Genomic DNA, 22750 nt, shown 5'->3' on the forward strand with positions numbered 1-22750 from the left:
TAGTCTAGTCTATAGTCTAGTCTATAGTCTAGTCTATAGTCTAGTCTATAGTCTAGTCTATAGTCTAGTCTATAGTCTAGTCTATAGTCTAGTCTATAGTAGAGTCTACAGTCTAGTCTATATTCTAGTATATAATCTTGTCTATATTCTAGTATATAGCCTAGTCTATATTCTAGACTATGGTCTAATATATAGTATAGTCTATAGTCTAGTCTTTAATCTTGTCTATTGTTTGGTCTATAATCTGGTCTATTGTCTAGTCTATTGTCTAGTTTATAGTATATTTTGTAGTCTAGTGCATAGTACAGACTATATCAATAGCCTAGTCGGCAATGTCCGTAGTCTACAATTTACCCTGTTTTAGACTACTGACTATTGGCGATACGTCCTAGTAGTTCTGTCAAATTTAAAATAAAGTGTAAAAATTTAAAGATTCAAAATTTTAGTCAGTGTTGACTACTGACTTGAATTCGTTCATCTGTTTAAGTCGATAGCATTGGAGTGATATATAAAAATATTCATATTGTTTAAAATGGTATTATTTAACTTGACAGACTATAAGCTTAGTAGTGTAAGTCAGATGTATTGAAAAGTGTGTATGTGGGTAAAAAAAATCAAAAAATTTATGACTGATTACGCAATGTTACACTTCTAAATAAATTTTTACACGTGTTTCCGTTATCCGATTGCGCTGAAATTTCGTACCGGTTGGCTTTAGGCACTAGTGAACAAAATTTTTTATGACCACCTCTAATGTACAAACATATTTGGACAATTTAGGAAATTTACTTTTACTTTTTCCTCTAAATACTTAACGACATTAAAAAAAATAAGAAAAACAATAAAATCCATAAACGAAAATTCTTCATACTAAAAACTCGTATTTGTAGATGTCATTATTATGTTTCCTATCAAATATTGACAACAATAAAATAATACAAGGAAACGAAAATTTTTATATGATTGTGTGAGTGTGTAATAACAAGTAAATGTTAGATAAACATCCTTTTTATTTCGTTTGTTTTTTTTTCTGTCCTACAAAAAATAAATATATAAATTTGGTTCATTTGATGACATTCAATCGTAATCATGCATAAAAAAATAATCAATTTAGGAGCAACAAATAAATTGTTTGTAATTTGTAAGAAATAAAAATATTTATATATTTTTTTTTTTATAAAACAAGGTTGATTTCTTTTTTGTTTCTCTTTTCAGCAATAAAATTATTTTATATTTTATTTTTCAATATTTATTGTTTAAAAATCAGTAAGAATAATACTAAGTTAGTATAAACAAAAGTTGATTTTTATTTTGAGCAAGTAAATAAACAATAAATTGTAATACGAAATAAATTTATTGTTTACCGGAAAAGAAATTAATATTAGAGGCGTAAGAGATTTATTGTAGCTTAAAAAAAAGATTCTTAAAATATAAGTTTAATTTCTTTTTAAATTTATTTCAACTATTATTTTTTGCTTTCATTTTATTTTTTATAATATTCTTGAAATTTCCTGAAATTTAAACAAAAATTATTTTTAGAAAATTTGCTTTTTTTCTCAAAGAAAATCTATAAAAATCATTATTTCTAACATTCTCATCTATTGTATATGTAAAATGTAAGTAATTCCTAGAAATTTAGATATTTCAAAGAAAATTTCATTATTTTCTCTCGTGTATTATTAGAATCTATTAGTAAATAATTTTCTTCAAAGAACATCACTTAAATGACTACAAGTACTTGTGTATGTATGTAAAAGAATAATTCACATGCTCAAATAGACATGTTTCATGTGGCAAATAAAGATGTGATAATTTGAATGTATGTGTTTACATTACGTTTAAAGAAGTGCTTCTGTATATTTTTTATATAAGTTATAACATATAATTTCTTTATATATAGTGAAATATCATAAGGGTAGTACAGATTACTTTTAAAAAAATTTTTATATAAAAAAAATTTTTACAAAAAGTAATTTGCTAAAGGGCATCTTATATGAGAGTTAGGGTCAATTATGAACCAATCCTCAAAAGGTGTGGTAGGGAGATTTTTGCTTAGGGAGATTTTGGCTTAGGGAGATTTTGGCTTAGGGAGATTTTGGCTTAGTTATGAAGAGGACCTTATATGGCGGCTAGGGTCAATTATAGGCCGATCCATATAAAATATAACAAAGAGATTAAGGTCTCTATAGAACATGTTTGTGTCTAATTTCAACGCTATAGATGATTTCTTTAGAGAGTTGTGAGCGTAAAAGTCATTTTCTGAAGGGTCCTTATATGTCGAGTATTGTCAATTATAGGCCGATCTAGAGTTAGGTGAAAATTCCAGTGCAATATTTCAGCTATTTCCGTTTGGACTCGTTTGACTGACAGACAGACGGACTGAAATGGCTAGATTGTCTTACAATCTAAAAAGGACTCAGAATATACATACTTTTATGGGCCTTAGACGAATATTTCTATGTGTTACAAGCAGAATGACAAGAACAATACATCCCCATCGGAAATATCCTTTAAAAAATCTATATAGAAAATTTTTATCAAATGAACAATTTTATTTAAAAAGAATTTTAATTAAAATTTTTCTATAAAAAGAAATATTACACTACTAGTGGAGGATATTATACCTTTGTGATGATGTTTGTAATACTCAAAAATATTGGCTCTACACCCACCTTTCTGGGTCGATTTAGTTATATCCCTTTGTCTGTCCGTCCATTCGTCCGTCTGTCTGCGTGTCCATGTAAAGTTTGTGAATACGCTACAGGTCGAAATTTTTAAGATAATTTGATGCAATTTGTAATATACTAAGTACATAGTTGGAATCGTTGCATTATTTCACCCAGCCCAACACAACCGTACTTCCTGAATAGAACTTTTGATATCATATTTATGATAAATGTTCTAGAAAAAATTCAGAATAAAAGTAAAAATCAAATTAATGGCTTTATAATAGGTCATGCCCGACTATAATTTTAAACAGGTTTTTAAAAGAAAAATTGTGTTTATGAAGTGTACTTTTAGTCTAACTTTTTCTATAAAAGGAAAACTCATTGTTAAGACTTTATTATTAGGGATATAGGATCCACAAGTCCTCAGAAATAGAAGGATAGAAAATTTTCATTCAGTTTTTAATTACAATTGTATTTATATGAATGTGTACTAGAGGTGCCCAAATATTATCAATTTTTCTCGGATAGGTCTCATTTTGTTCATTAGTTATCCATTTTATACTTAATTCCAAACGATTAGATTACTATTCAAAATCAGTTAGTTTTAGACACTAATAAAAAAAGAAAGACCCATTGATATAAAATCGATATTTTTTGGGCATTTCTAATGTATACATATACATATGTGTATTTAATTTATATGAATGTATATCTATATGAGTAATGTTGTTTGTCGTCTTTCTATTATTTTTATTTATGCATGTTCATACAAATTGGAAAATGAGTAGTCATGCTTACACTTCTACATTTACTCATGCATATTTACATATGTAAATACATATGTATATACAAATATATGTAAATACCGAGATATCAATGCAGTTACAAGAATACCTACATTATATAGGTATGTATATTAGTAAGAATAAACTAATGAACTAATTTATCATTGTTGCCCAAAGAATTTTTTAAAAATTGTTTTTCATTTAGAGATTAATTGTGTACATCTGAATCTGAAATCAAGTCTAATTTTTTTTTACTTTATTGTCTTATATATTAACGCAAACTTATTTAGTTTATTACTAATTAGATATAATTTCATAAAATATAAATATCGTATAACATGAAAACATGATAATGTAAAATATTGTCTGCAGCTATAGCTTGAAAAAAAATAAATTTAAAATATCAATGGAAATAACTTCACATATTTTGTATTAATGTTTTTATTGTAATAACTTAAAAAGAATGGCACAATTTTTCCTCATTTAATATTGATTAGTTTACAAGATTCTGAATTCATTAAAAGGTAAAATGTTGCGTATACGTTATATTAAGTAAAATAACGTATACGCCTAGAATATATACAATTTTCATAAATTTTTAATAGATACGTTAAAGTAGTTTTTTAATGGTGATCTTATATGAGGCGTAATATCAATTATCGACCAATGCTTATAAAATTCGGTAAAGAGATTTTGGCTTGTAATAAACTCACTTTTGCATATCGAATTTCTAAGCTATACTCGCATTTTTAAGCCAGTAATGTATTTTAAATTCGTTTTTTGTAGAGGTCCTCATATGGGTTAATTATAGAAAGATTCTCATAAAATTTGATATAGAAATTTTGCTTTGTAAGGAATTTACTTACATGTCGAATATCACCGTCAGTCTATAATAAACTTTAAAATAAATTTTCTGAGGAGATTTTCTGGGGACTATAATCTGTTTTCGACCGATCCTCATAAAATTTGGTAGAGAGATAAATAAAGTAAGAAGCTTACTTATATAGAATTAAAGCACTATACTCGTATCTTTAAGCCAGTAATAAGAGTTTTGAAAGCGACTTTATATGAAGGGACCGACAGACAGACGGATGGATAGACAGACATGTTCAGAATTAAATAAGGCCCCTGTATATATATTATTTTATAAGTCAATGATCAATAATTCGAAATACAGAATTCCATCATAATATGAACGTAAGTGAATAATGTACTGTTTAAAACGTTGAAGTCCTTTTGAAAGGACACAGGATCACGAAATGAAAAACTGAAAACACAGATTTTTTCGCTTAAATTTTTAGCATCAGACGTATATCATCCAGTTCCATTCCAGCATAATATGTTCATAAGTGAATAATGTACTTTTTAAAACGTTGAAGTCCTTTTGAAAGGACATAGGGTCACGAAATGAAAACCTGAAAACGCAGATTTTTTCGCTTAAATTTTTAGCATCAGACGTATATCATACATTTTGTGACTAATTTTGAGTGTCGGACGGTGATATCAAACGAGTCGAGTTCTGTCTTTGAGTATAATTTTTGTTTCTGTAAAATTGTCCAGAAGTTCCCGCAATTGATTCTTTTCTCAGGAACGAATGAAGTTTCTCTTAGATTCCCAATAATAGTAGTAAAACCCAGCAATAAAATTAACTATTCAAAAAAATTATTATCATTATTATAATTTCTGGTATTAATAAACTCTTTTGAAACTCTGCTTTTCTCCCCAAGAGCATGCATTAATGTGTCAGTATTTGTTTGCCTATATTTGGTAGAATTTTATAAATTCTACAAATGTAATTCCATACTACGGGAAATATACTAAACAACAAAGAATAAATAAACAAACAAACAATAAAATGCAATTCTATACAAACTAACAATGCAAAGAGAGAGAAAAAAATTGAAACGGAAAATACACATTAGTAAATAGTGCTACTCGGGCACAAATTGCATTTTCATTTCAATCAGCACGTGTTTAAAATGAACATCCGTTCTAAAATACCAGCTTACCTGACATTCCACACACCCACATACATACTCGTGGCGAATTTCTTGTAAACATTTTGTGTACATTTGTACATATATATGTATGTATGTATATAGTGGTAAACTTAATTCTATTGTAACACTATTGTAAAACAAATGAGTTTTAGTTGTTATTGTGCATGAAATTTTGCTTGTGTAAGTGAACGAATGAATGAACAAAAATGTCCATGTTTAACTTGGACATGAAAACTGTAAATAAATGTACATTTCATTCGTTTATAATGTAAGTCTACTCATTTGTTTGGAATTTATTCGATTTAAATGCTTTCGTGAATGTTGGCCTATTAAAGCGCATTACATTTATTTTACTTTTAATTTCAGTGGCAACATTTTGGACGTAAAGGTGTTATGTGAATGATTCTAATACATTGGATATAAATCATGATACATACAAAATTTAAAAATAATCATTTAATTTAGTTTTCATTATTTTTTCTATGTAAATTTGTGGTTACAATTTCTTTCCATAAAAACCAGGTAAGTGGCTTAAGTGTTAAAATTTACTTATACAATAGTATTTTAAGCCGTTATTAGTGACAAGCTCTGACAACAAACGCTTACAAGAATTTAGAAAAATTAGTCATTGTAAATCGCATGAAAAAAACATTTTCTATAAATTTTTCAGATAAAAGATTCAATGAATTAGAATGTCTAAAAATAGCAGATAATTTGTAAGACTTTCTTAGGGAATTACGATAAGTAAATGCAAACTAAAGTCACTACCTAGTTTTTGCAAACATTTTTAACAAATTGCAAAAAGAAAAGAAATTTATAAATATTTTTTTAGAGGAAATTTCCTTTTTATATATTGTTTTAATTTTTTTAATTTTTTTTATAAATTTTATTTTTACAAAATTTATAAAAAAATTGTTTTATAGAAACTTTTCTATACATTTTCTTCTAATAAATAATCTCAAATAAATATCCTTTTTACTGATTACACTAGTTTACAAAGATTTTGCTGATGATATAAAACATATATGGATTTTTATACTTTGGCAGTCTAAGTTCAAAAAAAATATTAAGAAACGTAAAATTTTTGAATTATTCATAGAAAATGCTAAAACGTGTTAAATTAGGAAAACAAAATTAAATGTTTAGGGATGCAGTTATTTTGTATACAAAAAAATTTACTGGTCTTCCTCACAACTCTGCAACAATGGATTCCTGTCACAAAAATATTAAAAATTAAGTTGCAATAATCTTAAATCATTGTAAATCAATGCCATTTTTATCAACTCAAAACTAATAAGCAGAAATGTAGAAAAAGAATTCAGATCAGTGAGTTTGTAATTCAGGAATATAATGTTAATAATTTTTTATTTTTTTTTCAATTTAAAAAAAAAATTACTAAAAATCAGACCAAAAATAAAGAAATCTGATAAAAAGTGGGTTAACAAAGACGTAAATTTGATAATATTGATTTTTTCTGAGTTGAGTGTTCCCAAAACAGATGCAAGAAAAAAATCCATTCATCATTTTTCCATTACTACCATATTTCCATATTTTTCGATCACTACTAAAGAAGGATGCTTAACAAAAACCTTTTTATCTTAAAATTTCCACGTATTGGAAAAAATTAAAAAAAATTAATTAATAACCGGACATAGCCCCTTCCAAAAATGTATGTTTCATTCCATGAACAAACAAAAAATATTAATTTGTAAACAAGAGTTATTTATAATTAACTATTTTAAAAAATGTTCAAAAAATGTTCGTTTGGTAGAAAAATGTAAATAAGTTTCTTTTATAAATATGTTCTATATTCATATATTCTTTTTATAAAAATGTTTTGATAAATTTTCTTTTATAGAAAATTTTTATTAAATGTGCTTTTAAAGAAAATTTTCGATTAATTTTTATAGAATTTTTTTATTAATTTTAATGCAAAATGTTCAAGATTTTTATATAAAATGTTTAAATGTAAAAAAGAGAATTGTTCAATATATTTTGTTGTTGTTTGTAACTACCTACCTACCTACCTAACTAGCTAACTAACTAACTAACTAATCACCATCCCGGTCTAGTATGGTAGACCGGAGATGGTGGTTCGATTCCCATCACTGGTTTAGGAGCGCACATTAGGCCCTATAGAGGCCTAGATGTATTTCTGTAAATACCAAATCTATTGACAATGGTTGAAATCGGTCCATAAATAAGAGAATTGTTCAATATATTTTGTTGTTTGTAACTTCCTACCTACCTACCTACCTACCTAACTATCTAACTAACTAACTAACTAACTAACTAACTAACTAACTAACTAACTAACTAACTAACTAACTAACTAACTAACTAACTAACTAACTAACTAACTAACTAACTAACTAACTAACTAACTAACTAATCACCATCTCCGGTCTAGTATGGTAGACAATGGTTGAAATCGGTCCATAAATTCGTCTATCACAAATACGACTGTACCACCCAATTTGGGCTTTTAGAGTCAAAATGGGCTAACTTATTGAAGTCTAAATGACACTGACGATTTTTGCCATGATCGGGCGTAATTTGATCCTAGCCCCCATATAATATCACCTTTCACAATACAATATCAATTTCAGAAAATATCTTGTAAATCAAAATTTCTTTATATGTACTAATAAATTAAATTCTACAAAAAATAACTTTAATGTAGACGTAAATTCCTCTATCAATATTTTCAGAATATTCTCATATTTGTAGAAATTCTCTTTTTTGCCAAGAATAAGTAAAAATATTTCGGAATTAAATTTAAAACAATTTATATGTTTTATTACTTAAAAAATAATCCAAATTTTTATATAATCACTGACGTAGTGTATCATATATTCGGCCATAACCGACTATACATTTATAAAACTTTTCCTCTATATTTAAGCCAAATTGTATTTTGCAGATTTTTTTTAATTTTTCCTTCTCCATTAGAAGTGAAAATCATATCCGTGTTAAAATACAATAATGTTCATGTTGTGGAAAGTTGATAAATTAACGAACCTTGATTGAAACGTATACAGACGCTCATATAAAATGACATTTAACAACACTAATTAAGTCAAACTGGCTGTTAAAATAAAAAATGTGTTAGATTTTTTTTTTGTGTTTTGTTAGTTTATTTTTATTTAGCATGACTGTTAAAAAATACAGTTTTAGAGTTAAATAGAGCTCTGTTGTGGTTGAAAAGAATTTGAAAAAAAATAAACAAAAATAATCTGATCGATAAATGGTTAAGAAAAAGGTGACTTTGTTGAACATTTTTTTCTGGCGTTGGTTTTAATATGCTTTCCACAAGGTTAGAGTAAAACATAATTATTAACGCAATTATTTCTAAACTAATACTAATTAAAATGTCTGTATTTAATGATACGTATAAGCAATTTTTTTTAAATAAATATCAATCATACGTCAAATTCTTAACAATAAACATTTAAATTTTATTAATATTCAACCAAGCCTTAAGTAATTAATTACCATATTGATTTTTTCTATATATTTATATTTATTTATGAAATATTGACATGAAATAACCTTAAAACTAACCTCATTTTTAATTTAAAAATACAAAATTATGATTAAATTTATCTCACGCCTTAAACCTAAAATTTGAAATATTAATATTAGATAGTAAACTTTGCTATTAGGTTTGATATTTCATTATTAACTATTATATGCCAAATATTAATTATTTGATATTATCTTTCTTAATGAGAACAATTTTATGTGTTCTACCTATTTTTGTTTTTTGCACCAACTTTAGCAATTTATTTCATCTCATCGATTCATTTGTAGAGTCATTTATTTCATCATTTATCATGATTTATCAGCACAAATTAGTGTATTCATTTAGTTTGTTTGTTGCTGTACTAAATTATTTTTGTTTTGGTTTTATACGTTTTTTTTTTGCTTCTATGTTATTTCTCCTGCTGATTTCATGGTTTTAGTTTTGGTTTTGTTTAGCCTTGCTAAAGCTTTCTGTGAAAATCTTAGGCATCTTCAGGTGTCTCTTCTTACACAACTCCCCTAGTTTAATGGTCTATTTTTAGGAATTAGCTGTTTGTCTGTAAGGCAATCCCTGCATTTCAGGGTGTCTGTCCTGCGCTAGTGCTCCACTGTAGATTATAAAGTGAGATTTTCTTAGCAGGAAGCGATATGTTCTTAATGAACTTAAATCACATTAAACACTGGTAAACTATTGATTCTACAATAGTTAGACTTGTTTCTTTCTAGATTACTTGGACATACTGCTTGTTTTAACAACTTAATGAAGAACGAACACTTCCAACATTATATAAATTTACTTTAACCAAAAACTGTTGGGATATTTGTATGTAACCACCCAGCAAAAACTAGGTCAGGGCTTACTTTTCAATGACTACTACTATATTTCACTGACCACTACTTACCGCCTGCATTACTTTTAAGTAATTCTAAAATGGCCTACATGTTTGACGTTTAATTTTCACATTTTTTATACCTTACACCGCTTTAGTGGGGAGGGTATATTGGGTTTGTGCTGATGTTTGTAACGCATAATAATATTACTCCTTAAAGTATACCAATCGGCTCAGAATCGTTTTCTGAGCTATGTCCTTCCGTCTGTCCGTCCATGTTAACATTGTAATCAAACTACAGGCCGCAATTTTGAAGATAATAGAATGTAATTTGGTACATGATCTTCTATTTTCTCAGGAACGAACCCTATTGAAAATGGTTAAAATCGGTCCATTATTTCACCAAGCCCCCATACAACTGTACCCCCGAATTGTGCTTAAAAACATTGTAATCAAACTACAAGTCGCAATTTTCGATATAATTTACTGAAATTTGGCACATGATCTTTGATAGTACTGTAGACGAAGTTTATTGAAAATAGTTAACATCGGTCCATTATTTCACCTAGGCCCCATAGAACTGAACCCGCCAAACAGGACTTTTAAGTTTATAATTATGTTTAATATACTTGTATCTCGACAAAAAGCTGCAAAACCAAGTTCTATACTAGTCTTGATGACCCTGATGAACTTTATAATTATAGGGTCTCATTTGACCCTAGCCCCTCTAAAAAGCCCCCATCAAAATTTTCCTTAAATATCCAAAGTTTTATTAAACAATAAATGGTTTTAGTATATCTGAGGCAAGGTGCAATTCGACTTTTTTTAATTATGAAAACTAAATCACATTTTATTCGTATACAGGTATAGGGTATTATATGGTCGGCCTTGCAATTATTTTTCACACACACACACACAAAAAGAAAATAGCTTTTCTGTGAAAAACATTATTGGACGCACAGCACACTAACTAAGCAGTGGTGTTGTGAGTAAGACAGCGAACTAATGAAAACGAAGCCCAGGTTCGTATATTTGTTTTTTAAACTAAACAATACTTTAACTCTTTATTTGTAAGTACTTATTTAGGTAGTGATGTATAAGCGAGAGTGACAAATACTTGCCTCCAACGTTAGTTTATTTTAATTTTCAATATAAGTTTTTGCTGGGTACACATGTAGTATGTCAATCTGTGTAAATTGTTATTTCATTGTTTTCATTTTACCTAAGAACACCGCTGCTAAATACACCGGCTAATTGAGAATACACATTAAAATGATATTTGCGGTTAAGAAATGCTATGGTCTTAAAGACATCTCCTTGTTGAATTAATGAAATTAGCGATGATTATCATTGGTATAGTTATTTGTTGGTTTCTCATTAAGAACATTAAAATAGCTATTGGTCTTTATGCAAATTTGTACATGAGAATTTTTGGAAATTTTTTTCGGTTGAATAAATTTTTAATGAGAATACTGTAAAGCTACTTTAAATATTAAATTAGTAATGGTGTAAAATTTTGATAGAGATTTATAATTAGATAAAATTATATTTGAAATATTGTGGTTTTCAGTGTAGAAAAGTATCGCACTTTGACGCAAATAGTCGTTTGTATATATGAATATATATGGTGTATTGACTAGCCTATTGTAGTTTATTGATTAGTCTATGAACAATCATCTGGATATACCAGAAGGTGACCACCATTATGATGCCATGAATGATAGCATTATTTAAAATGCAATCCTTATCATCTAATAAACCATTCCAGTGCATTTCTTAACATCTTTAAGCCCACATAACCACACTGCTGAAACGGCCTCTTGTGTTTCGGCAACAGTACATAGAAATACCCAATAAGATGGATCAGTATCCCTCTTTTATGAAATGATCTACGTGACAAATTATTAAGGAATTTCAAAAGTCAACTGAACCCAATAATTGGCCCTACAATTTTTTGCGTAGCATGAATCAATAAATCTTGTTGAGATGGCAACAGCACCGAGAAACTTTCCCGAAGCGTAAAACGAAACACTAAATCAGTACTAATCTCCAATATATGGAGAGTTTCCCAAACTTGCTCTTATTATCGAAGCAGTTTCATTCTCATTATCATACATATCATTCTACGGGATGACAGACAATCATTGAACGTTAACCTGACAATTCCCCAACATATACCGGCTTTCCACTTCACAACAGGTAAGAAATACCGATCGGGTTTAGGAATCCAGCATATGCTATTTTGTACACAGAACTGTTCGAAGAGAGATACCTCAATCCATTAGGTATGTGATATATCAGTCCTTAAACTGTTCAAAGAGAGATAACTCAATCCATTAGGTATGTGATTTATCAGTCCTTAAACCAACATTCTCTTACCGCGATTTTGGGTATAAAACCACAACTACTACGTGAATACCTTATGGCATATGTGGTCTAATCAGTGATGACATCACCAGTTTAGAGTCCCGGCAGTCTAGAGGTAATGGTAGCGCCTGTTTACCCCTAGATTGCAATGACACCAAGATGGAAATTTCACCAAAGTAACTATTTTCTACATAATTATTATGAAAAAAGGCATTTATAATAATGGACTAGTTTATTGAGTACCCTATAGACTATAACTGACATAGACTAGTCTATTGACTATCCTACAGACTGAGTATTGATTAACCTATAGAATAGTCCATAGATGTATCTATGAAATAGCCTTTTGACAAGACAATTTTCCAGCCTAGGGACTGCAGTATCGGTCAGAAATTAGATGTATCTATTAATTAAAATTTGAACTACATAATCGATTAGAAAATGGACTATTATTTGACCAGCCTTTAGAGTCTATTGACTAGACTATGGGCTGATCTAAAGAATAGTCTATGGGCCAGTCTATTAACTAGCAAATGACCTAGACTATTAATTATCATATTAATTAGTTTATTGATTAGTCTTAGTAGAATAATATGCATTGATTGTATGTGAATCGTTAAAAACATTAATGCTTGAAGATACTTGGATGATCATTAGATCAGTACGGATGGCGTAAGATCATCCTAGGGTCTAATAAGTACACAGAATGATATTTTACAACATATTTGAATATTTAAAAAAAACAACAATAAATATAGCATTTGTAATGTAACAATATAACTACTACATAATGTCTGGATTACACAGAAGTAGATGAATAAGTAGTTTTTTACTTTAGCCTTTTGTCTGTGAATCTATATAACCTGTAAACGTTTTCTAATTCGATTTACAACTTTTACTTTTTCACTTACTTGTAACCTTAAATGACATCATTGTGTAAGTAAATTTTAGAACTTTAACCCCTTACATGGTAATAAAGGTTTTTGCTAAGAACATACACGTAAGCTGACATTCATATATGTATATTAAACATATACATAACTAATCTTAGATCGAATGTTATGTGTGCTTTTGCAACGTCAAATTCAAATTTGAAATTTAGTTTTTAATAAAATAGAAAATTCCATTTTTTTGTTTTTTATTATATTTTTGATTTTAATTCTTTTTTTACATAATAAAATTTGTAAGTCTTTTTTTTGTATTCCTCTAACTATTTGTTATGACAGCATGATTTTTTTAGTTTTTCTCTATAGTGAAATTTTTTAGTATTTTTTTTTTATATAAAACTGCTGGCAGCAATTTTTTTGTGTATAAAAGTTATAAAAAGTCACGTTTTAACAAAAGTGAATGTTATAAACAATATCCGAATATATATTTATATATTTTTTGGCGGATGTACATATATTTTGGGGTTAAATTGAGAAAAAAATATGATGTCGTAGTCGTTTTTTGTTTTTAAGTAAAATGTAAAAAAATAAACTAGAGAAAGTTTTTTTATGTAGAGCAGAGTCGAATATAATACCAATGCTCAAGACATTATTTTGTAACTTTTTTTTTAATTTTATATGTATGTAGTTAGTAGATTTAAGATACAGAGAGAATGGTGTGGCTGATTAAGACACAGGTTTCATTTTGAGTTTCGAAACATATCCTGTATTTTATTACATATAACAAACGAAAGGACTTACTTGTATATCCTTAGAAATCCTTTTGTAGGGTATTTTAATAGTTTAAGATTTATTGCAAATCTTATTTTTGCTAACAGTTTTAAACTGTATTGTTGCTTTTAAGTCTGCTTTAAGAAGTATAAAAATTTTTTAAACCAAGAAAAGGTTAAGTTTTAAATATGATAAAAATGAAACACATTTTCATTTATTTTTATCTGCTCTAAACATACGATTTACATCATTAAAAGAAGAAAAAATGAGAGTGTTATGTTAAACATATGTCATGGATCTATCCTGATCTGTTTATACAACAATTATTTGTTTTAAATTTTATAGCTGTACTTTTATTATTTTTCGTATTTTCAAGTAAAGTAAAGAAGTTAAGTGATTTTCTGTAGGGCACCTTATATGGATAGTGGGATAATTTATGGACCCATCCTCATTAAAGTCGTTAGAAAGATTTCACTTTAAATTTAACTTAATTATGGTAAATTTTGGTTCTCAAAAAACTATTACGTGTCAGATTCCACCTCTGTACTTTAATTTATAAGTCAGTAATGAACGTTAGTTAATTTTCTAAATGATTTACTTATAAACCGTAGAACAATTTTAACTGATAGAAATTTTTTTTAAATCGAATTTGATAGTTTTTCTCGTATTTTGAAGTCAGTAACGAGCATTAAATTTATTTTCGGAAGTGAAAGTCAATTATGGACAAATTGTCGTAATATTTTGTAGAATGATTTTGATTCCTACAAATCTAGTAATCGCATTTGTTAGCCAGTAGTGGGCGTGAAGTAAGGGAAAATTAATTATGGATCAATTTTCGTAATATTGTGTAGAATGATTTTGATTCCTATAAATTTAGTAATCACATTTCTTAGCCAATAGTGGAAGTGAAAGTGATTTTTCAATAAGAATCTTATAAGGGGGTCAATTATGCGTCGATACCCATAAATTTAGGTAGAGATAGAGAGTTGTACAAAACTTATTTATGTCGAATTTTTCGCCACTCAGTTGATTCAATTGTAGAAATTATTTTAACACTAATTACTGGCTTAGCGTTAAAATAATTTCTACAATTTACCTTATATGGGGAATATGTTCAATTATAAATCAATTTCTTACAGTTTGGTATAGATATTCCGGTTCCTATAAAACTGGTACGTGTCGAATTGTATTGCTGTGCAAGAATTTCGAAGTGCTTTACGTGAGTAACTGGCGTGTAGTACCGGCTGTACTTTTCCAACCACTAGGTGAGTAAAAAATACCAACTCACCACTGCCCTTTTGTGTTACACGCAGTTTACAATTTCTGTACATGGATGAGTCGATTCATGTACAAGCATTTTGCTCAAGTACTCGAGCTATCTAATCTCTGACCATTGCTTTCCCGTTGCTAAGCTTCCGAGATGTAAAACATCACTTTCGTTTACAACCACGCAGATGTAATGGCATCTGTTAAGTCGGCAACATCACATAGAAACGTATCCGGTAGAGCAAAGTACGGATCTATCAAATAAGCCAAAACTTTGTTCTTACTCACAGGGACACACTGTGGTAATTGTGAGTTTACTCTGAACACAGCTGGACAAGGAAGGAAAATTCAATGATATACTTATACCGACATGCTTATAGAGAAAAACTCACGACCCAGCAGTTCAAAGGGACAGTCCCGAACTGACCACTTAACCTACCACTTGTGGTGGCCCCTAGCCACCTGACTACCCAGGTGACCGACCATTTTAATATGGGCTTGTCCTACGAGGAAGTCAATCGTCACTCTACACCCTACAAAGAGACAGTAAAGAGACGATTGCCTCCGCTCTCGCTTACAAACTGGACACTAAAGTGAAGACTGCCTTCATTCTCAATAACAAAGAGTTTATTTGTGACGAAAGACCAAAAACATACGAATTGGAGTCAGCCAGGTGGTAAGATATTAATGGAACTAAAATTTAAAAATGGGACAATAATGTGACTATTGACCCGAAAGTTATAAAGTCAACCAGATGGTGGCATATTAGTAGAAAGTAGTAATAATTTCTCCAAAAGATGGGTAAAATAAAAACTTTCGGAAGTACAACAAAAAACAACTTTTAAGAGTATAATCTCTAGGTTTCTTGAGGACAGTAAGGAGACGACTGTCTTCGCTCCCGCTTACAAAGGGGACACTAAAGTGACGACTGTCTTCATTCTCGATTACAAAGGGTCCATTCGTGACGAATGCCCCAAAATATACGAATTACGATCATCCAGGTGGGTAACTATTAGTGGAAATTACTGCCTTTTTTGTATGCATTTGCTCTTTGTCGAACTGCTGGGGATACACTCATTTTAAGTATACCGTACCGGCCCGTATAACTCTACATTCATTCCGTATCATATACAATTGACCCCAATCTATTTCCAACGCTTAGTCCACAGTCACTCCTCTGTGAAGTATCTCTTTTTTTGACAACAGCAGTAAACTTATCCCGAAATTTTGACCATACTTTACATCAGTCTTTAAACTGCCACATACTCTTCCCGCGAACTTGTGTTTAAGCCACAGCCACTACATGGATTCCGAAGGTACCTCAACCAACTGACCAGCCAGTCCTACGGGCAACTGATTGTGTGGTATTCTTTATATATGAACGGAGTTATCGTTTTCTGCATGCAATTCCTTGAAATGTTAAAATTTTCTATCCAAACAATACCGTCAAATTATTTAAATATCGTTTCGACTTCAGCCTGGCAATGTTAAATGTTTTCCATAGTTTTAATGATCTCTCCGCACGTCCTTCACTCACACAATGTTTAATAGTTATACCTGTTAACCTGTAAAATTACTGACCAACACAAAAAGCCTTATGGAATTCCATAGCCAATGTTACGTTTTCATTGCATCGAACTGTTTAATGGTCCAATTATATATACAAATATTTATATACATACATTGTATAAAAGTCTATAAGGTATAATTGTAATAAAAAGGAGCTCCATAAAAAATAAATAAATAAAAGAGGATGCCCACAGGACTTTTCATATGTCCCATTTAACAACGTTATCCTATTAGAAACTACTATCTAACAATTCCTGACAATTTCCATTTCCTTTATACGATCTCGCAAGTTTTTGTATATTTGTATAATATTCTAAAAAAAAATTGTTTTTTACCAAGAACTAAACTTTTTTTTCAATATTATAACCGCACAACAAATAAAATCCTTTCATATGCGATTTTTTTTACAAGTTATCTAAATCTAATCTGTTTACATTTTCGAAAAAATGATAAAATCTAAAAAAAACACAACCTTACCACCTACAGCCACCTCTACACATGTGACATTGTATTTCAATTCCATTAATTTTTTTCCTAAATCCATTTTATAACAAATGTAAAGGATATATTTCTTATATATTCAATTTCCGTCGCAGAATGAAAACTTTTTTATATTTATTTCATCTTTTTTTGGAAAATTTCAGTTTTCTTCTCTTTTATTGTTTTCATAGTTTGCAACTAAAAATAATATTAACAAAATGCATATGAAAAAAAACATATTTTTATGCATTTTATTTTTACTCAATTTTTATTTTGCTTATTTTTCCAATTTAAACAGTTTATGCTGTAAATAAAACTACAAAAAACCCGCTGGCTATATTTTCTATGTTTGTTTGAAAATCCAATTTAGAGAAAAAATCTGTTTTTTTTTTCAACTTTATATTTTGCTAAAAATAAAGAAATTAGCTTAAATTTTTTTTGCATAATGCAGGAAAAATATTATATTGTTTTTATTATTTTATAAAAACATGTCAATATTGACTTATAGTTTTATAAAATAATAAATAGAAAAAATAAAATTGTACGCTTTAGTTAAACATTTAATTAAGATTTAAAAATGGAACAGAACTGTCGTGGAAGGAGTGTTATGATTTGAACATACACAAATATTGATCCCTTACCCATATTATCAATCAATCCACATTCATTCCATGAGTCCATTTTTCAGTTCTAGTTCAGTTCCAGTTCAGTTCCAGTTCAGTTCTAGTTCAGTTCTAGTTCAGTTCTAGTTCAGTTCTAGTTCAGTTCTAGTTCAGTTCTAGTTCAGTTCTAGTTCAGTTCTAGTTCAGTTCTAGTTCAGTTCTAGTTCAGTTCTAGTTCAGTTCTAGTTCAGTTCTAGTTCAGTTCTAGTTCAGTTCTAGTTCAGTTCTAGTTCAGTTCTAGTTCAGTTCTAGTTCAGTTCTGCTCTAGTTCCATACTTTTATTCACAAATAAAAGTATGTTAATGCTTTATTCTTTATTATTAACAAAAATAATACAAATTTTAAACATAATCACTGGTGCAGGGTTTCATATGGTTAGACATACCTAACTACAGTTTCCTATTTGTGTTTGATATATAATTAATTTATTATTGTAACACCTTTCACATGAATATAATAATTATTCGTTTATGTTACAGTATAATTTAATTATTTTTTTGTTCAGTTCCTTTTTTGCCCCCCAAATCTCTTAAAAATTGATTTAAATTCTCTCATATAAATTAAAGCAATAAGTAGCTTTTTTAAGAATTTCCAGTAAAATACCCTTAAATAAAAAACACATTTAAATTAAGAAAAAAGGGTTAACTACAATAAAATATAAAATAAAACTGTGACCATCACTTAACATATTTGAAATTGAAAGTGATTTGTTTTTAAAAGCTTCACATACTACTTAAAAATCCCTTTTCTTTGTTTGTTTTGCTTGTGATCCTTAAACCCTTTTGTAGTTATTTAAAGCACACACATTCATAGACAAAATAAACAAAAATATCACACACCAATACAAGAAAAATAATCCTTTTGTCTGAAAGAAAATTGTTAAAGAACATTTTTTTTCTAAATTCTATTAAATACTTAAAGTGTATGGCAAGGATTGAAGTACCTTCAAGCTCCTAATTGTAAACAATTTTACTCTACGTTTTGTATTGTTTCGTTTAATGACTGTAATAATAAGATTTTCTTTCGTTGGCAAAAAGGGGAAAAATTAAATAAAATGAATTCACTGTCTTTTATGCTTTTTAAATCACTTAAACTTTAGTACTTCTATTTTGTTCCTATTTTTACTTTCTTATTGTTTCGAAAGATAAAAACGAAAAATAAGTCCTTAAATGGTTTTTATTCAGTTTGCTTAACTTTTTTTTCCTGCACAAAATAAATTTTAAAGAAAAAAGTTTGTTGTTAAAATTAACACTCTTTGTTTCGCATATTTTTTGTTTTGCTTTAAAGAGAAACACATGCCATATTTTGTTTTCATTTAAAAAATTGATTTTTTCACTTGTAATATTATAAAAAGTTGCCAAAAAGTTGGTGACTTTTGTATGTGTGTCTGGTGGCTTCTACGTGTGGCATGCCTCAGATATGGCTGTCAATGTGTGTGCCATCTTTTTAGCACTTCGAATAAAGTGTTTTACATGCTCTACTGTCAATTAAAATCATGTTGTTACTTTGGAAATTTTATTATAACAACCTTAACCCATTGCAGAAGAGGCGTACTAATTGCTGCTACAATTTAAGAAAAAAAATTTAATTTAGTAATAGGATCGAAACAAATTTTAGGATTTTGCATTACTTATACAGCTGAAAATTTGTTAATTCTAAGAAAGGTATAACTTCGTTTTTGTACCATGAATACTTGCTATTAAAATTTCCGAGATAGGTTGCAGTTGGCCTAGAAGGGGTTATATTTTTTCTTCGTATTTGTTTTGTAACAAATTAAAGGCCAAAGTCAGTGCAGACAAGTTTGCTAACAAAAATTAAGGAGGTCTTTATCGCAGTTGCATGGTAATGAAGTTGTCAGTTTGTTTGCAGCAATTCTTTTATGTATTTAGTAAAATTAAGAAGGTCTAGAAGATTGATTATAAGGTGAAGGTCTGAGGTAAAATTTTAAATTACAATTACACCAGCAAAATATTTAAAATTGTAAAAGAACAGCCTAACTAACTAACTAACTAACTAACTAACTAACTAACTAACTAACTAACTAACTTCTATAACTCCAACGCCTTTCTCTCCTGGCCATTAAGAGAATTATTTCCTGTCCAAACTTAGTGAGAATCCGCAGAGAAAAAACATGGTTCGGCATGGTTTCTATAACTAAACTATGTTCATTTTAACAATATATTTTTATCAAAAGCATATAATTGTTGTTTTCATTCGATTTAAACACTATTTTTGTTACTGTAATCATTTTCATCTTCATGGCAATTGTAAACTTAAGTATGATTCACTGAAACATTATTATTTTTCAATAACTAAATAATGATAACCTTGAAAACATATTATGTTATTTACAAACATTTAAACTTCCATATACCCATTATATGTTATGTTGTTCTATGTCTGCTGGTACAACAACAAAAAATTTTAGTTTCACACCTCACACAGATTGGTTTTACTGTGAGTGTTGTTTTACGCGACAAAAAAATGAATTGAAATAATTCTCATTTGGTTTATAGAATTAGAAATATAAGTATTTTACTTTGTATAGAATAAAGTAATCATGTGTTTGTAAACTAAATTGAAATTTGTGAATTGTGTTATATATGAAACTGTAATTTTACTTATTCAATAAACAAAATAAATCTTATTTCGTTACATATTTTTTAACAAAATTATGATCAAATTGGTTCGTTATGGTAAATTAAATATATAATGATGAAATATTTCAACTGTGTTTAATCATCATATAATATTGTAAAATTGTTACAATAACCATAATTTATTTAGACTACAATCATAATTTTTACAATAATATGTTGCTCTTAGAACATAATCACCACAATCATGTTTTTTCTCTGTGTGTTTTAGAGTTAGTTTTTCTTGATTAAATTCAATTGATTTATGTTATATTTATAAAGTCCAGATTTTTTGACTTTCATTTCCAAACCTTGTAATCTGTAAACTTTGACACCAACATCTTGGTAACTCTAAAGCCTTTAATATGGATCCAAAAACAATTTTCATAAAGCTTTCTTAGATTCCTTAGTTTGTTCAATTTTTTAATAATTTTACTGGGCTATTAAAAAAATTTGTTATTATCAGACTTTTGGTAAATATATATGTATATCGGCGATATTATTATAGATAGTATATATCTCAGAAACACTGATTGAAAATTCCAAAACTACCACTTCAGTGAAATATAGTTCAAAGCTTCGGATTAATACTTTCTACATAAAGCTGACCCGTTAGCAGCATGTGTGCGTTCCTTTGTATCATCTGTAATATACATCCTCGGTCATTTCTCATTCAAACGGACTTTCCTCTAAGCATTTTCCAAATCGGTATTAATGATGAGTTAGAAACACTGATTGAAAATTCTAAAACTAATACATCAGTGAAACATAGTTCAAAGCTTCGGATCAATACTTCCTTCATAAAGCTGCCCGTTAGCAGCATGTGTGCATTTCTTTGTATCATCTGTAATATACATCCTAGGTCATTTCTCATTCCAACGGACTTTCCTCTAACCATTTCCCAAATCGGTATTCATGGTCAAACACTAAGTTGTTGAGTATTACGATATTACAAGTTTCTACCAGTTTTTAGCCATTATTATTATTTAGGGTGTAAAAATAATAAAGTTTAGTGACAAAAACGTTTTAAATTAATTTAACAAAATATGTAATTCACTTTTTAATATGAAAATTTTCTTGATTTTATAACAATTTTATTTGTAAAAATCCACCTTAAAACCAAAATATTTTCCTTTGGTTTACCTCTCCTTTGCCTTAGCATACATTATTATTCTGTTTTTAAATATTCCACTTTATTTTTTACAAAATAATTTATTGTTAACAACATTCTCTGTATATGTATGTCACTTCATAAGCCTGTATGAGTGCTTACTTTTAAAGCTTTGTGGTTAAAAAGGGGAAGTTTCTTTTTTGTTTACTTTAATTATAAATTGTTAGACATCAGCTTTTGTTATGTTACTTGTTTTTATCTCTTTCTCTCTAGACATTGTGGTTTGTTTGTGTGTGTGTGTAGGTTGCTGGTTGAATCTTCTTATTTTCGTTTAGTCCCCCTATCCTTAATGGTAAAGAGAATTCCCTCTTTAAATGTTTATAAATTAAGAAACACGTACAGGTTTAGTGTACTGTAGCGTATGAGCAATGTCAAAATTAACATATTACTTATGCGTTCTGTATGTGTGTGTTCATGTGTTTTATCATTTATGTATGTGGTTTAATTTATCACATGTACTAATTTATTCGCATACATTTATATGTACGCATATACACTAGAGCGGAAAAAATAAGTGCGTTTAAGTTTTATTCGAAGAAATTGCACCTTAATAAGAAATATTTTAAAATAAAATAAGGTCCATAGAAATATAGGTACATAATCTTGGACCTCTTTGGTTACAACAACTAACAAGAAATATCTATTTGTCTTTTAGAACTAAAATGTCACATATAATTTTCAGCTCACTTGTGTATGATACATGAGCAGAGGTATTTATTTATAACAACAAGTTTCAAATTATGTTAAATACATCAACATTCAAAACACATACACACTCACAAATTAAGACATTAATTTTGGTTTCAGATTAAAATATTAGAATATTAAACAACATTTTGACATGAAATGAAATGCAAAGAAGTACAAATGTATAGTCGACCATATCTGTCAGTATGTCTGTCTGTCAGTCAGGGTGTCAGTATGTCTACTAACTAACTAACTAACTAACTAACTAACTAACTAACTAACTAACTAACTAACTAACTAACTAACTAACTAACTAACTAACTAACTAACTAACTAACTAACTAACTTACTAACTAACTAACTAACTAACTAACTAACTAACTAACTAACTAACTAACTAACTTACTTACTAACTTACTAACCTACTAACCTACTAACTTACTAA

The 22750-nt window shown here is 28.6% G+C and overlaps 1 protein-coding gene across 4 annotated transcripts in view; it reads right to left on the reverse strand.

Annotated features, from left to right (window-relative positions):
• The window catches only part of LOC111685298, a 114134-nt gene that overhangs the window by 84849 nt on the left and 6535 nt on the right, over positions 1 to 22750 (reverse strand). The gene's annotated exons all lie outside the window — the stretch shown is intronic.

The sequence above is a fragment of the Lucilia cuprina genome, chromosome 4 (genome assembly GCF_022045245.1).
Source record: "Lucilia cuprina isolate Lc7/37 chromosome 4, ASM2204524v1, whole genome shotgun sequence".
Taxonomy (NCBI): domain Eukaryota; kingdom Metazoa; phylum Arthropoda; class Insecta; order Diptera; family Calliphoridae; genus Lucilia; species Lucilia cuprina.